Source organism: Rattus norvegicus, chromosome 5, assembly GCF_036323735.1.
Source record: "Rattus norvegicus strain BN/NHsdMcwi chromosome 5, GRCr8, whole genome shotgun sequence".
Taxonomy (NCBI): Eukaryota; Metazoa; Chordata; class Mammalia; order Rodentia; family Muridae; genus Rattus; species Rattus norvegicus.
The window spans coordinates 76880591-76896293 of record NC_086023.1 but is presented as its reverse complement, the minus strand read 5'-3'; the positions used below and the strand labels follow the sequence as shown (position 1 = coordinate 76896293).

The window sequence follows — 15703 nt, the reverse complement described above, 5'->3', positions numbered from 1 at the left end:
TCTGGCATCACCAGTGATGTCAGAGAAGCCTCTTGGTTGGGCTCTGGTGACAGTTTAAATCCTCAACAGTCATACTGGTGTCAGGGACGCAGAGCAGTGCCTCTGGGTTGCCGGTCCAGGGGATGTGTCCCTGAGCATTTGAGGAGAGGAGAGGGGGTGGTCAGCTGTTTCATTTTGGGGTTCTTCCTGACCCTTAGAAGACTGAGATGAGCCCGACTGCAAAGAAGATGAAGTTGAAGTCACTCTTCTAGAAACTGGGCGGATCTTGTGGTGATAAAGAGGGAAGGATGGGCCTTTGGTAAGAATATAGCCTCTTAGGGGCAGAGGCTCTGTTCTAGCAGCTAAAGCCAGCTAGAAGTGAGAGCTCAGGCCTTACAGGTAGCAAAAGGGACAAAACAGGAGAGGTTTGTGGGTTTAGTGTCCTTCCTGGCTTTCTTCCGATACCTGTGGCCACGTGAAATTGGAAAAGCAGCCTCAGAATCAGTTTCCCCTCCCCTCAAAGTCCATTTACAAAGAAGGGAAGGGAGTCCTGAGAGTTGAAATCTGGATGATGAAGAATTTCAAATAGAAACCTGAATTCAATGTTTTTCTCTCCTATTAGCGAGGTCATTGTCAAGGAGGGCATAAAGCTTGTTGGGCCTCCATTTGTCTGTTAAATACGAAGTACGGTGGCCCCTGGGTTACAGGATTAGATGGCGAGCTATATAAAGACAGTTCTACCACATGATGGATGATCTCTGAGGGAGCAAACGCTGCACCGTGTGGGGCCTCACTCTGGCCTTTGCTTTTGAAAGAATGTGTCAGTGTGCGTTCTGGCCTCTCATTACTCCTTTTTCTGCCATCTAACTTAAGGAGCACAAAGAGGCAGCTGGGGCTTTCTACTCTGCAGCTGGGAGTGTGAGTGGGGCAGCAGGCTGCAGTAATAGCGCTGGTGACTTTCTAACCTACCTTCCTTCCTGTGTGTTTGCCTGTACATTGTGTGCACTATATATGTGTGTTTATGTGCGTGCGCCAGAGGCTAACCTTGGGTATTCTTCCTCCGAACTCTTGTATCTCTTGCTTTTATTTGTTTGAGACAGGGACCTCACCAAGTAAGCATGGGACCCTCCCGCCTCTGCCTCCCTGATATTAGGATTACCAGTGTGTACCACTATACCTGGCTTTTGGGTTTTGATTTTTCACTTGGTTGGTTTGGGTTGGGTTGAGTTTCTAACATAGGTCCTGGGGATTGAACTCATGTCCTTGTGTTTGCATGGCAAGCCCTTGACCAGCTGAGCCATAACCCCAGCCTCTGGACCACTCTCTTAAGAAGCAGCAAATTGCAGGAACGCCAGGCAACAAGCTGCAATTTCCCCACATGACACTAGAGGGCACTGGAGCAGTGACTGCCACCACTTCCTTCCCAGAACCGTCTCACTGTGTGGGAAGATAAGACAGATTTCCCCAGGTCACTGCCAGACCTAGAGGGCAGAGTACAAGTGGGGCAGGGTCACACAAAGCATGTATGCTGGGCCTGAGGCTTTATCGTAGATGTTTACTCTTCCCAGGTGACCTCACCACTCCCATTCCAACTCCACTCCACCCAGGGTGGTGACCATGAGACACATGAGTCTCTGGTCGCTATTTACTTCTTCGACATTTGGCTTTGGACGATAAAGCAGCTCAGGGGAGCTGGGGAGGTGACTGGTTGAGCACTGGCCACTTTTGCAGAAGTTCCTCTCTTAGAACCCCCATGGTGGAGTGCAAACCTGTGAATTCCAGCTTTGGGAGATCCAGTGCCCTCTTCTGGGCTCCTCGGGCACTGCACACACATGCTGTCCTTGCAAACATAGACATAAAATAACTGTAAAAGGCAACCCAAAACTCAGGTGGCCAGAGGGACCCTGGAGCCACCCACCCACCTTCCCAAACGCCTTTATATTTACAGTGTCCCTAGCGGGCTCCAGTTCTCAAGTCACAAGAGAACTGGAACTTGACAAGCGCCTGCTAAATCCGTTCCATGTATTTCCTTGTGTTCCAGGACCGGGCTCAAGACACAGCTACCCCCAGGCGTGTGTTGCTGCCAGGGAAGAGGGAAGATTCTAGGAAAGGTTCACTCAGGTGAAACGAGAATCACGTTGGTCAGATCTCTGTCTCTCTTCTCTTAACGTAGAACATGGCTCAGCTTACCAGACATCATATCTGGACCTGGATCTTCCTGGCGTCACCCTCATTGGCTGTCCTGGAGACACACTTTGCGATCCCTGCAAGGTATTGTGGTTGCCCTGCTCTGTGGACTAGGTGGGTGGCGGGGTCTCACCAGGCAGTTTGTATGAGCATGTGACAGGACGGACAGACCTTCAAGCCTGAGAAGAGCAGTCAGTCAGCAACAGGATTCTCAGCCTCCCAAGGCCACTGGGTCAGGGTGGATTCAGTAGAGGCGGTGGGGGACAACTTTATGATGGTAGGATTGGTGTGTGGGTGCTTCTTTGTTTGCGAGCAAATGCCTTTATGAGGGCACTCAGGATCAACCTGCAGGGGCAAAGGACGATGTGGCCAAGGTGGTGGGAACAGCCACAAGGACACAGTGTTTATTAAGCAATGCAGCAGAGTGTGCATGGGGAGGTGCCCCTTTCAGAAGGTAGAGAATGCAGTGTGACAAGGAGAAAGGAAAGTCTGGAGCATGAGACAGTCTGGGTCCTCACAAGGCACACATGTTGAAACAGAGGCCAGGGAAGGAGAGAAAGAAAGAGCAGGCCGCCAGGCAAGGTACCCACGGGAGTGGTTCCCAGGGAACCAGTACAGAGCAGCTGAGGCTGGAACATTCCTGAGGACCAACCCAAGTCACATCTAGCTGCCTGTCTCTGGGGAATGCATGGGCAGACACAGGCAGGCAATGGGCTGGAATTCAGAAAACTTCGAGTTTCAGAAAATGCAGCTTTTCCTCAGTAAGTCGGACAGGTGAGACTTGCCAGTTGCTGCCAGAGGCAGGACAATGGGCTTAACCTTAGCTTTTGGTGTCTCTGTGCTCACCCCATTCCTAGCAGTCGTGGGGACATCTAGGCCTTGTGTCTGAATACTCATTAGGCAAGTTAGGCACCAGTTAGGCACCGTCCCAGTGCTTGTCCCACGAAGCAGATTCATCCTCCAGCCTGTGCTTTATAGCATGCCCTGACCTTGAGAAAGAATCAAGGGTAGGGACCGCAACTCCCAAATTCCCAAATTCTTGTCCAGCTGCACCTTGGAGTCACCTTAAAATGTGTCAAAGGCTCCCTGACCTCCAGCTGTTTTACAGAGCAACTGTGATGAAAACTGTATGGTATTGGCACAGAGACAGGCAGGTAGATCAGTGGAACAGAATTGAAGACTCAGAAATGAGCCCACACACCTACAGTCACTTGCTCTTTGACAAAAAAAAAAAAAAAAGCTGAAACCATCCCGTGGAAAAAGATAGCATTTTCATCGAATGGTGCTGGTTCAACTGGAGGTCAGCATGTAGAAGAATGCAGATCAACTCATTCTTATTGCCCTGTACAAAGCTCAAGTCCAAGTGGATCAAAGACCTCCACATTAAACCAGATACACTCAAACTAATAGAAGAGAAAGTGGGGAAGAGTCTCGACCACATGGGAACTGGGGAAAATTTTCCTGAATGAAATACCAATGGCTTATGCTCTAAGATCAAGAATCGACAAATGGGATCTCATAAAACTGCAAAGCTTCTGTAAGGCAAAGGACACTGTTATTAGGACAAAATGACAACCAACAGATTAGGAAAAGATCTTTATCAATCCTACATCTGATAGGGGGCTAATATCCAATACATACAAAGAACTCAAGAAGTTAGACCGCAGGGAGACAAATAACCCTATTTTAAAAATGGGGTTCAGAGCTAAATAAAGAATTCTCAACTGAGGAATATCGAATAGCCAAGAAGCACCTAAAGAAATGTTCAACATCCTTAGTCATCAGGGAAATGCAAGTCAAAACAACCCTGAGATTCCACCTCACACCAGTCAGAATGGCTAAGATCAAAAACTCAGGTGACATCAGATGCTGGCAGGGATGTGGAGAAAGAGGAACACTCCTCCATTGTTGGTGGGATTGCAGACTGGTACAACCATTCTGGAAATCAGTCTGGAGGTTCCTCAGAAAATTGGACATTGCACTACCTGAGGACGCAGCTATACCTCTCTTGGGCAAATACCCAAAAGATGCTCCAACATATAACAAAAACACATGCTCCACTATGTTCATCGCAGCCTTATTTATAATAGCCAGAAGCTGGAAAGAACCCAGATGCCCTTCACCAGAGGAATGGATACAGAAAATGTGGTACATCTACACAATGGAATATTACTCAGCTATCAAAAACAATGACTCATGAAACTCATAGGCAAATGGAAAAACTAGAAAATATCCTGAGTGAGGTAACTCAATCACAGAAAAACACACATGGTATGCACTCACTGATAAGTGGATATTAGCCCAAACGCTCAAATTATCCAAAATACAATCCCCTGACCACATGAAGCTGAAGGACAACAAAATCATGGATGCTCCAGTCCTTCTTAGAAGGAGAAACAAAGGGGTTGGGGATTTAGCTCAGTGGTAGAGCGCTTGCCTAGGAAGCGCAAGGCCCTGGGTTCGGTCCCCAGCTCCGAAAAAAAGAACCAAAAAAAAAAAAAGAGAAACAAAATATTCACGGGGTTGGAAGGTTGGATATGGAGACAGAATGGAGCAGTGACTGAAGGAAAGGCCATCCAGAGACTTCCCCATCTGGGGATCCATCCTATATTCAGCCACCAAACCCAGACAATATTGCAGATGCCAAGAAGTGCATGCTGACAGGAGCCTGGTAGAGCTGTCTCCTGAGAGGCTCTGCCAGAGCCTGACCAATACAGAGGTGGATGCTCACAGCCAACCACTGAACTGAAAAGGAGGTCCCCAATGGAGGTGTTAAAGGACTAAAGGAGCTGAAAGGGTTTGCAACCCCATAAAAACAATATCAACCAACCAGACACCCCAGAGTTCCCAGGGACTAAACCACCAACCGAAGAGTACACATGAAGTAACACATGCCTCCAGCCACATATGTAGCAGAAGATGGCCTTATTGGATATCAATGGGAAGAGAGGCCCTTGGTCCTATGAAGGCTTGATGCCCCAGTGTAGGAGAATGCCGGGGGCAGGGGTGGGTGGGGGAAGCACCCTCATAAAGGCAGGGGGAGGCAGGATAGGATGGGGGTTTCCAGAGGGGAAACTTGGAAAGGTGATAACATTGGAAATATAATTAAATAAAATATCCAATAAAAAAAAGAAAAGATGAAGCAAAGCACAAACTTGACGTGGGCTAGCAGTGAGCCTTACTTAGTGGGTTGGTTTTTTTCTTTTTTAATGAAATTAATTGAATTGTGCAAACAGTTTACTTGGTGTCTCCAGACTAGGCTGAGCCTCGGGGAGGGAATAAGAGCTGGTTTGCCATTGAAGCGTGGGCTGGTTGCTTACTCGATCAAGCAGAGATCATGCACCTTGCTGCCTATTGGAAAGACCAGCCGACCAGTCACTGTTAGCCCTTTGCATTGAAATTAAAGTGGATTAAAATTAAGTACAATTTAGGACTAGAGAGATGGCTCAACAGTTAAGTGTACTTACTGCTCTTGCACAGAATGTAGGTTTGGGTCCCAGAACTCAACTGGGCTCAGTATGACTCCAGTTCTGAGGAATCTAAACACCTTTGGCCTCTGAAACCACCTCCATACATGTGTGGTACATGAAAACTACACACACACATACACACACACACACACACACACACACACAAAGTACATTTTTAATTTTAAAAATATAAAGGTCTTCTATTTAAAATCTACTTCCCGATTGGAATGCTCCTATTTTACATAGTTGATACTTAGTCTGCAACCAGCAGACACTTCATTAGGATGCTCAGACGCCATTCCAGCAGCTCCTCCAGGGGAGCCTTGAAGCCTGGTGAGTGTCATTCATGGCACCTAGGTAGGGAGCTGAACCACTGTCTTGCCTATAGGTCACTCTGACCATGACTTGTCTTTCATTTTCTGCCGCCAGCTCATTTCAGTCCTCAGAGTGCCTGCAACCCTTGCCACTGAGATTCGAGTGAAGAATGAGATAAGTACTAAGAATGTGGTCGATTGGGCTTGAGTCCCCTCACAAACTTATACTGGATAACCCAGCAGGAGACTTCGCGTGCTGAACACTCCCCCGTGTGATTCCCACAATGAAAGGACATTGCTGACTGGAACCAGAGTGTGTCCCCCAACCCCTCATTTCCAAACCATGTTCTGGCCAACTGACCAGACACAGGTCTCTAGTAGCTTCTGGTGTTTCAGAGACCAAGGAAGGTCAAGTTTGGTGATAGTTCTAGATTTCTTTGGCTTCTGTACACTCAGAGCTTACATTAGGAGAACCCTCGTTCTCTCATGAGTTCCCACACAGCCCGCTGTTCTGGTCATGCTCTGCTGAAGCAGTCTGCCCATCATGGCCTGCTAACTGGTCTTCCATGGAGGCACTGAGGCTGCGTCACCTTGACCTTCAGAGCCATACCCCACAAGGCTGTCCAGATGTGGCCTCCATCCTCCTTGTAAAGCTTGTGCTGTCAGTCGTCAGCCCTAAGGCTGGGGTGTTCCTCAGTTGCCTTGGTCTCAGCCTCCCTACTTACCAACAGGCTCATTTGCCGTGCACATGGAGCTTCCAGATACCCTGTTCTTCTGGCTGTGCGTAGGCGCTGCCAGCGCTGCTTCTGACCCCATAACCCAAGGCGATGGGGATCTGACTGGATCTCTATTTTTGGGTTGCTTTTGCAACAGCTGGCCCATGATGAAGTGGGTCAAGCCCTTCCTACTGAGTATGCATTCCAAGTCCCGGGCTATAGATACCAGCCACCTGAGAGTCCAAACCAGTATCTTCTCTTTTCCTTACATAGAGTCTCCACAAGCGGAGCCAGGTCCCTTTTGTAGATGTGTCGCTTCCATGTCAGACAGGATGTTTCTAATGGGCACATCCTTCCTTCAGTAAACCCCTCAAAGGGCCTCACTCCCTAGGGGGCCGGAGGCTCTTTCCCATCAGTTGGGAAGTGGCTGCAATCTTTCCCTCTTGGATCTGCAAAATTTGGGGACCAAGGACCTTCTTGCTGTTTGGTGACAGAAAACAGGCTAAGCCCTTGTGAAAAGGAATGAAAAGAATGTGGAAGGAAAGTAGTCACTCTCTTGTTCTTTACCTATTCTGCTGTTTAATGAAGAGTCCATGTGAATGGATTAAAAACAGGCATGTAAGGCAATACTCACAAGGAAAAGTGTCTAAAATGGACCTGTGTTTAATTTCACAGAGAGCCAAGAAAACCCAGGGAGGCCAGTTTACACCCGTTACCCACTGGATTTGAAAAGGATGGTCACTTCCTTCCGGTAGTGGATGACTACTTTGTCAAGAAATTGAAGGGTTTGGGAACTCCCTTCGCCTTGTGCAATTTGACACATTTTATATTTATGAATGAATGTTGCAAAAAAAAAAAAATACTTGGGTCTTGGGTGAGGATTTCTCAGGGATTAAAAAAATAAAATAGATGCAGGACACACAGTCCGCCCTGCTTCCTCCCATCCAGTCCCAGGGGCCTCAAGCCCACAGCCATGACAGAGAAAATATTTTTCTTTGTTTGTATCCAAGAGAGAAGCAGCTGTCTGTCCTTCTGTCCCCTTCCATCCCCGCCTCTCTCTGGAAAGACAGGAGAAAAACTTTTGTTTCTTGGGAGAAGAGCCGGGATTCTCCCTCTAGCCCTTTGGAATATAATAAGCCTCTCTCCAAAAGCCTGAAATTGTCTTGAACATTTGGAACCAGAGGGAGGGCTCCAGGGTGTAGAATGGAAATACCTGGGGAAGCGGGAAGTAGCTGTCCCTTCTCCCGACATCTTAAGAACTTCACCTGAGGTGTTAGTCTGGGCTTTAACTACTTGGTCCTCTTAGGGAGTTCACTGAAAGTTTTATTATCCTCGTGGATCAGAGAAAATAGAATAAATGGATGAGGTAAAAGAAAAAAAATCTGAGCTTTAGGGAAAATCAAGGCAAACTGCTGTCAGCTGGACACCCAGGTCTGTGTCCCAGAAGTACTAAGACACTCTAAAAAGCTTTGGTTTACAAAAATATAAGATAGAACAAAAAACCATCACACGGAAGTTGTGATGTGGGGCAAACTAACAGAAGGAAAAAAGCCCAAGGGAAGGCACTAGAACCAGAGACTGGTTCCCACACTCGATAGTTTCATGAAAATACTTAAAAACTGAAAGCTTTACTGTATATGCAAAGGAACTGGCTCAGAACCAAGGTTTTTGACGACATTGCATAGAGTGTAGTTAGGATTTTGCAGATGGAAATGAGCATCCTTACGATCCTTCCTGGGGAGGCAGACACCCAGGAAAATCGGCTCTTTGACTGACACGACTTTAACTCCAGAAATTCCACTTTGTGGAATCGTGACAAAGGTGAAGCATGAGGTTCAGAGGAGATACAAGAATTACAACTGCAAGATGCCTGAGATCGACAGACCCGAAAGCAAATGTAAAAGGAAGCAATGCGGCGGAAGTGGAGAGGGGCAGGCCTCCCGAGAGCCTCTGGGAACGGAAGTGATGTCCAGCCCCGCCCTCCCCGTAAGATGTAAAGCTGGATACAGGGTAAATGGCCGTTTTTTTTTTTTTTTCTTCTTCCCCAATTTTGCCAGCTTGTCTCAATGTTTTGGTCTTCCAGTTTTCCTTTGAGAACGTGTCTAGTAACAGACCTGAGAGAACAGTTGTGACTGCAGACCTGAGCTCGTGGGGTGCTAGTGCATTGTGTTGGATTGTTCTTAAATGATCCTCTTATATCCTGATCTGGGATACTTTTCTTTGTCTACTTAAATGAAAAGTGCGAAGCACAGCTCTTGTCCCAAAAGGAATAAGAGAATCTGTCTTGAGCCAAATATGAATGACCAATGCGCAGAAACTCACATGGTAGTTTTCTCAAATGTGATGTACTCTCCTCCATGGAAGAGATTACATGAACAGTCATGCATATAGAACAAGAAGTCATGTGTGAATGCATTTGCCCAATACATTGGTGCAGACATTAGGTACACAGTCACAGAAGAGAAAGGAACCCTCATCAAAAGGACTTGGGTTGGGGTTTGGGATTGGTGGGACACGGTGAGCACATTGCAAAAGTTTTGCCTGATAGTAAAAATGACTTCCGGTCAGATACCGAGCCTGGTCGTCTTGTTAACATTGTCTAGAGGTCATTTTAGCACTCGACATAGAACTCCCCAATCTCCCGGCCAGAATTCGATTGGTCAGTTGCTGCAGAATCTTCCGTGTGAATGTGTCCTTTTCAGAAAATGATAATGCACAGCATGGGGCAAGATGTGGAGACAGCAGTATCGTCTTTTGAAGAGTGCACAAAGAGTTTAAATGCAGCCAAGGGGAGTGTGCACGCGTAGCTCAGTGCCAATGGGAATTGCATGAGTTTATGCCAAGGAACAAACTGTATCTGTGAGTGGACACGGGCAGGGCTGTCACAGGAACAAATGGAAGTGTTTTTTAAGGAACTTGTTTTTTAAGAGAACTTCATTCTCTCAACGATATACTCTATGCCAGGAACTATACTCTTCCAAACATGCAGTGCTGGGCAGCAGTCTTGGTACCCGTGAAATTGTTCCCCGGTTGTAGGGGTGAGGCATTATAGTCAGACACATGTCCCACGAGGTCAGGCAGCAGAAATGTCTTGATGAAAAAACCAAACTGCATGACCCAGACATGGGGCTGCTGTTCTAAATGGGGTGATGAGGGAAGGCTTCTCTTTAAGGGACAATAACTGAGCAGAGACCCAAAGAAAGAGGGATGCCAAGTGCTACTGAGGCAAGCATCACTTTGTGGCTCGCTTCTATTCTCCAGAGGCTCGGGTTCGTAGCACAGCTAACGCAACCCTAGCATGTTCTGGGTTATCTTCTAGTGTGAGAAGACACCTGGGTCCATAGCCTGCCACCTTAGTTTGTCTGCATTCCTACACTAAATAAATATATATCTTATCATTTATATAATCGGTAATCGGAAATTGGTAAAGAAAAATGGATTTATTTACAGTTTGGACAAAATGGAAAGAGATGGAGACATTTTCTCCTGCAGCTCCATATAGTGTGTGCCACCTTTCATATGTGCACAGAACACACATAGAAAGGAAGTGTGGGACTCGGGACTCTGCCAGGTGCAAAGTTCTGGTGCCTCTCTCTCTCTCTCTCTCTCTCTCTCTCTCTCTCTCTCTCTCTCTCTCTCCTCTCTCTCTCTCTCTCTCTCTCTCTCTCTCTCTCTCTCCCCCCCCCTCCAGGTTTGGAGGTGTGATGTTCCCACCACACAGCAGAGGCGTTACCATCTACCTCCTCCCTCCCGGAAATAGACAGTAGCTGTTCATTACCTAGAGCGGCACTGTTCCGGGAAATGTAAGGTGCAAAGAGTAAGCACTCTGCAGAGTCATGTTTCGGGCTCAGCTCCTGGTTTCCTATTGTGTGACCTTAACCCTGACCCCTCTGTAACAGTATCACTAAAACAAGGACCTTTTTACCTATCCCACAGTAACAGTGGATGTCAAGGACTTCATCGATGTCTGGTGTGGAAGTGTTAAATCTGTGTCTTACTGTTGTTACTGCTACCAAAGAGTCAGTCCTCACTGAACTTAGAGAATTCTTTTCCCCGAGTGTATTGAGTATAATTAACAAATAAAGCATCCGCGTATTTAAGATGGAATGTGGTGTTTTCATATATGCACTGGGAAGGATTACCAAAATCACGTCTGTTGATATCGGGACCACAGCGCACCTTCTGTGTCAGGAGAGAATATCTAAGATCCCGTCCAGGCGTGTTTCCAAGTGTCCGGCAGGCAGGACTCGCTGCAGTCGGTATCATGCTCTCATGCAGTCGGTATCATGCTCTCATGCAGTCGGTATCATGCTCTCATGCAGTCTGTATCATGCTCTCATGCAGTCGGTATCATGCTCTCATGCAGTCGGTATCATGCTCTCATGCAGTCTGTATCATGCTCTCATGCAGTCTGTATCATGCTCTCATGCAGTCTGTATCATGCTCTCATGCAGTCTGTATCATGCTCTCATGCAGTCGGTATCATGCTATCATACAGTTTCTAGAGCTAATCCGTCTTGTGACGGATGTGTGTTTCCCGTGACTGAGGTGTCTCCATTTCTCTCTCACCCTGATTGGCAGAAAGATGGCTCCTTCTCCTGTGTGTTCCTACGAATTGAGCTGTTTTAGATTACACATGTAACTAAGCATCCCACTTTCCGGTTTCTGGGACAAAATACCCTGACAAAAACCAGCTGGGAGAGAGGGTTAATTGTAGCTCGCAATTCCAAGTCCCAGGCTGTTATCGTAGAGAAGTCAGAACGAGTGGTCAGTTTGCTCACTTTCTGCCTGTGGAATTCTGCTGCCCACACACAGGGTAGGTCTTCCCACCTTGAACATCAGGACAGGCTGCCACGGGCCAGCGTGACCAACAGAAAGACCCTCTTCCCAGGTGATTCTAGACCGTCAGGTTGACAAAACTCCCCGCCACGGGGAAATGCTGTGTCTGCCTGTGCCAGGCCTCTTACTGAGCCACAGTGTCCTTGGAGATTACCCATCCTGATGTCAGACGTCGAGACTCTCCTCTCGGGGTGAGTATTCTCCATTACATTTGCTCACATTTTTTACGAGTTCATCAAGCACGGGACGATTGGTTGTTTCCGTATCTTGGCGAATAACACTGCAGTGGACGTGGTCACTCATTCAGCTCTTTGAGATGGTGATTTTAATTTGTTTGGCCCATGTGCCCAGAATTAAGAACTGTATGGTAATTTTATTTTTAGTGTTCTGGGTTGCTTCCGGACCGCATTCCACAATGGCTCTACCAATTTGTATTCCCACCGAGCATGGGTTTTCTTTACATCCTAAAAAAAACGCTTTCTTTCTACACTTTGACAGCTATCTGTATTAGCTCTGTGTTAGAGTAGCTGAGGTAGGCCACGAATCTTTTAAAATGTTCCGTTGCTGGTATTCACCAGAGAATGCCAATTGGAAGTTTTTATAGTGGTTTGGTGACTACACTGGACATTTGAGACCAGTGGAGCCCTGAGTCTTTCTCATGGTAAGTATTTTAAGCACCAAAACCACGTTCTGGTTTGACATCAGTTAATAAGAACAGTTAGCCAGAAGCAGAACTACGGGGGAAGTGGGGTTAGTATATGTCTTAACTATTAGGGTTTTACTGCTGTGAACAGACACCATGACCAAGGCAACTCTTTTAAGGACAACATTTAACTGGGGCTGGCTTACAGGTTCAGAGGTTCAGTCCATTATCAAAGCAGGAGCATGGCAGCATCCAGGCAGGCATGGTGCAGGAGGAGCTGAGTTCTACATCTCATCTGAAGGCTGCTAGCGGAAGACTCACTTCCAGTCAGCTGACACTAGGGTATGAAAGCCCACACCCACAGTGACACACCTATTCCAACAAGGACACACCTCCTAATAGTGCCACTCCCTGGGCAAAACATGTACAAACCATCACGGTACACTTAGAGACTTTCCCAAAACTATATGGACTTCGATGGGTTAGACCTTATTTTTCATTTTGCCAGCTGGTGCTATGTGCTGAGTCTTGTAGCCTGAATGGTGCTTCCAACATGGAGTCAGTTGTGCCTAGGAATGAAGGCCTACTAAAGTCAGGAACCCTGTTACATTCTCCACTGGTTTTAGTGAATAAATCATGGACTCATGTTTTAGTTTAAGATTTCAGGGTCTCATTGTTAATCCAATCAAAATGAGAAAGGCCCAGTCAGCACTGATAGTTAGCTCAGAGAAACTAAGAACAGATACTGGTACCAACTATCTGACATGTCTTTTGGGGAGATATATATATATATTTTTTTCTTAGAAATAACAGGGTTGGTTTTTTTTCCAAGGCCATACATAGTTTCACTTCATGAGAAGTCTAAGCCTTTTCAATTTTGTAGGATCATTTCTACAAGGGAATCTGTTGTTTTAATTCAGAAACGGAAATTGTAATACCTCTAGGTTCTGATCAACCTGTCTACTTAGTCTGGAAAGCATCAGAAGAGTATCTAGTCAAATCATTAGCACATGCCCACCAAGAAGTCTCAGGGCCTTGATAATATTGCTGTTGTCCACATGAATTAACCCATAAAGCAGAATAGCGGACGTCAGTAGAGGAGAAGTGCCTAGGTTAAAGGTTTTGAATATTAGACAAGTTTTAGCCCCTTTAAGTCCTCTAATATTAGTTTGGGCTGCCTCCAGCCAAAGTAGGTTTTGTCAGCCAATGGGCTGGTGGACTGGTTAGTTTCTCTTTCTATGTAGTCCAGGGTCCAGGTATCTAAGCATAACCAGCAACCCAGGCAGACCATTGTTTGGGAATAATTAATTGTCTTCAGGGCCCCTTCCTATAGCATAGAATCTGATTCCCCGGGTTTTTTTTTCTATTTCCCAAAGGCCAAACTATTTTTAAAGGAATTTTTTCAGGAAGCCTCAGTTTTACAACCCCAAGTTTTACAATGGAAACTGTTTTGGGCAATTAGGGGGAACCAGCCATAGGGCATGCATAAAATTGTAAACTCTGTATTCCTAACTCAAAAGATAAATCCCCATGTCTTTCTCTTTCTCCATACAAGCAGACGCTTGGCACCAGCAAGGAAAGGTCAGGATGGAATAGGGGTTCTGCTCTGTAGTCACACTAGCTAACAACTGTGTCTGTCTTCCTCAGTGTCCATTCCAGGTCTGAAGGCCATGCAGGTTGGACCATGACCCTGTATTCACACCCACAGTGCAAAACGCAAGACTCAGGAGAAGGTAGAGGGACAGGGAATGTAAGGACAGGGCCCAAAGAAACCGTACTTTCAATGGGTCCATAGTCCAGAGACAGACCATTTGGAAGGAATGTCTGTGACTTCTGCTTTCTTGACCTGGGTTAGGTGGATCCACAGTGTAATGCCAGCTACCTTCACCGTCAGAGTGGAAAGAATCACCTTTCGGGGTCCTCTTCAGATTAACTCCTGCACCCCTTTGACTGCCCAATTGATAGCACCACTGGACTCAAACAAGAGGAAAATTCATGGTGGACTCAGAGCTCAGGTCTCTCACATGGTCTCCATATATGAACAGCATGCATGGGGAACTGGAGTGCATGTAGTGACTCGAGAGGAGTGGTTCTTCCAACTGCTGGTTTCTGAGCCTGGGTCTCTGAGCCTGACACATGGGAGTTCTTCCAAACCCGATGTCATAGAAAGTAAAACCTTCCCTGTATGGGATGTATCCTGCCTTTGTCGGACTCTGAGAGTTTTGTTAGAGGTCTTTTGTTTTTTGTAATTTTTTTAACCTATCCAGAACTCTGAGGTCTATGTGCACAATGAAGTTTTCAATCTACATCTAAAGTTTTGGCTATTAATTGTGAGGTTTAGGCTATGAAAGCCAGGCCATTGTCAGACCCCACTGCTAGGGTGAGACCAAATCCGGAGACCAGCTCCTAGAGGTGCTTTTCAAATATTATTTAAGTGGTTTCAGTCTGAGTGAGAAATGCTTCTACCCACCCTGAAAAGGTATCCATAAAAATTAGCCAAGTCCTGGGCTGAGAGATGGCTCAGTATTTAAGAGCACTGACTTCCCCCAGAGAACCCCGGTTCGAATCCCAGCACCCACATGGCACCCCACAATTGTAACTCCAAGATCTGCCATTCTTGCACAGACACGCATGCAGGCGAAACACCAATGCACATACAATGGGGAAAGATACCTAACAAGTACTTTTACCCTCCCCTCTGCGGGCCAGATCTCCATGAAGTTTTCCCAGAGTATGGTAAGGTCTTGGTTTCAACCCCTTCCTGGGTATGAGCTCTCTGTTTTGGCTTTACTTGAGCACAGACTGGCATCTGCCCAAGGCCTTCCACACTAGACTGTCTAGTCTAGGTATAACATTCCCTGGTCTGAGCAGCTCAAAGTCATGTTGACCCACATGAGTAGCCTGGTTGAAGGTCAGTTACCAGAGTCCTGCCAGTTGTTTCTGGGAGATTGATCTTTCCCTCGGGTGTCTTCCACCAACAACCTGTGAGTTCAAGCTGTCCTTTTTGTTTTTTTGTTTTTGTTTTTGTTTTACCATGGAGTCTCAGGTAGCACCAGGTCATGGTATGTTAACAGAATACCAGTAAGCCCCACTGGTCTTAGGGCTGTTTGTTGAGCAGCCGGGTCAGCAGCCTGGCAACAGAGGACAGCAATTTAGAGGGGAAACCAGATAGCTTCTAGAAGAGCCAAGAGTTTTTCATGTTCCTTTTCCCCAGTAGTGAGAAGGTCTCTTTTTTTTGTTTGCTTATAGATCATATTGTGGACATGCCTGGTAGTAAAAACTTACCAACTGATGGGCTGTGTGTATGTTGGTGGATTTTCCTTTTCCCCTTCTGAGAGCCTGGGTCAGAGCAATCAGTTCTGCTCTCTGGGCTGAGGCACCTGGCTTGGATCCAAGTCATTTTAGTTAAAGTAATTCCTGACGCTCCCTCATACCTGGTTCCCTATTTCATCTCATGACAAACATGGACTCACAGCTGCATCATCAGGCAAGAGGGTAGCCAAATCGATGACTGTGGACATCTCAAAGGGGACTCGAGAGTGGGCCAGAAGTATG

At 46.5% G+C, this 15703-nt stretch overlaps 1 long non-coding RNA gene across 2 annotated transcripts; it reads left to right on the top strand.

The window, feature by feature from the left end:
- The first annotated feature begins 72 nt into the window (after positions 1-72).
- On the top strand, positions 73-6561 carry LOC100910620 (uncharacterized). Of its 2 annotated transcripts, none has more exons than NR_102365.1 (3): positions 73-298; positions 2153-2250; positions 6066-6561. It is a non-coding gene; the product is annotated as an uncharacterized LOC100910620 (long non-coding RNA). The 2 variants fall into 2 exon arrangements; NR_102362.1 differs by having other exon boundaries at positions 2126-2250.
- Positions 6562-15703: the final 9142 nt, after the last annotated feature.